Below are 2152 nucleotides of genomic sequence, written 5' to 3' on the forward strand. Positions count from 1 at the left end.
ATTAGGAAAGAAAGAAAAAAAGATGAAAACGTTACAACATGGGAGAGAGCTGCCAACATCTATTTCTGATTGGGGCCTATTTTATTCAGTGCTGGTGTGTTGTGCTTGTACATATGTGTCTTTTCAATCATCCCTTTTTTCCTTTTGGGGGGGGCGGGGGGTGGTATCCAGGCAGAGGGTGGGTTTTATTCATGAGAAAGGGGTGAAAAAAAAGAATAGAGTATTTTGTTATTGTCCAATCAGAGGGTGACAGTCTGTATATATCTATATTGTATATATGTGATGAAAATGCGTTGGCTTTTTGTGTGACACTACCTTTTACCTGTACTATGGTTCTACATTCAGTGTTTCAGTGTTGAAAATATGTATTTAGTTTGTTTAATTTTTTTTGTCTTTGTCATTTCTTGTAAACCCCCACCCCTCCCCCTGTCTTTTTGTTTGTTTTTATTGCACGATTTATTACTTTTGTTGTCCGATGAGGTGACACAGCTACTCTTTGTATTTGTTTAGTGCTGTAAAATATCTCAAGTGTTATTAGAATTGTCTGAAACCAACGCCCACCCCCACCCCTGTTTTTCCCTAATATGCATGAATGGCACTTAAAAATAAAATATAACTTCACTGTGGAATATTCTGATATTTGAGTTCTTTTYGTCCATTTTGAAACAGATCAGTTCAGAACAAACGTGCAGCATTATAGAGCCGTTTGTTGAATTTTTTTGCACTTGATAGAAAAATAACTTTTAGAGTAATCCTCACACGTTAATGTTGTTTTTCTATAACTTTTAACAAGTTTACAGCAGTTAATATAACTTTTATATGAAAGCTTAATTTATGATTCACGGCTGTTTGTTCAATCATTCTTTCACAAAGCTGCAGGAGATGAAGGTCGTCTTTGCAAGTGTTTTCTGAGGAGAAATGACATTCATGCATTACGATTCTTTAGTGACAAATCAAGAACACCATTACAACACTTTACAGATGAGGCAGATGAATGAAACGGGGTTAAAATGGTCAAACACAAATCTAGTGTTTAAACAGAAATGTAATTACTTTTTCTTTAGTGGAAATGGCTCTTCCTTTTCAATTTTATAATAATTCAAACCATAAGGGACAAAAAAAGTGTAGAAAAACAATTATACTAAATGACACCAGGTGCAAAGCATGATGGGATTTAACACCTCAGAATTTTTTTAACAGTATGGATGAACAGATTTTAGCACTTTGTACGATTATAGTCTGGAAATTTAAGAAAGGCTTTTTTAATTGTAACTTTACAGAATTTTGAATTATCCATTATTATGATGCAAAACATCAGTAAAAGTGCGGGAAAAAAAACTACGAGTATAAACAGTCATTTTAAAACATCAAACTGGTAAGACATGATCTTTTTTATAAACATGAACTTAAAATTAGCTTACATTTTTTTCTGTTTTGTTTCACGTTCATATTTTGTGTTTTAATTAATTCTAAACAGCAATGATTCCGTTTTTATCTGGGATACTTCAGAAAATTAGAAATGTAAACCCTCAAMTGTTCCAATAATAAAACTTTGAATTTTCTGTCTGTGAAACCTAATGTGGCATCAAATCACTCCTTAAAACGACTAAAATGAACCCTCTCATCATTAACATGAGGATCTGTGTTACATTTTATTCTTACATAAAACACATAAATTAATGAGTAGATAAGCGTTGAKTCGTGTGATGCAGATATGTTAAGTTTTGTGAGGAAAAACCTCCAGTGATGCAGCTGAGCTGCGCTGGGATCAGTTCGTGGTAAAACAGCGGCCTCTAGCGGCCACAGACTCAAACTGTGGAAACAATCTGATGACRAGCAGAGGCCCTGAAAATCTGTTTCACTTGTGCCATGGTTTAATAAGTTGATCTATTTAGTGTGTTTACAATCATTTATTGAATGTTTTATTAGCTAAAAAGGAGGACTCAGTTTCAGTGTTGTATAAAGTACCACAAAGTGATACTTGAGAAAAAGTATCAAGTATATTACCAAAAAAATTACTTTTTTTCCTGGTTTTTTTTCTGTAATGACATTTATTAGGGGGTGAGCCCCCACCCAATAAATGACTATATTTTAAAAATAATTAATTTATGTTAAAGTTAGGATGCACCAGATTATATACATATATCAAGGC

Source organism: Austrofundulus limnaeus, unplaced genomic scaffold (assembly GCF_001266775.1).
Source record: "Austrofundulus limnaeus strain Quisiro unplaced genomic scaffold, Austrofundulus_limnaeus-1.0 Scaffold15, whole genome shotgun sequence".
NCBI lineage: Eukaryota > Metazoa > Chordata > Actinopteri > Cyprinodontiformes > Rivulidae > Austrofundulus > Austrofundulus limnaeus.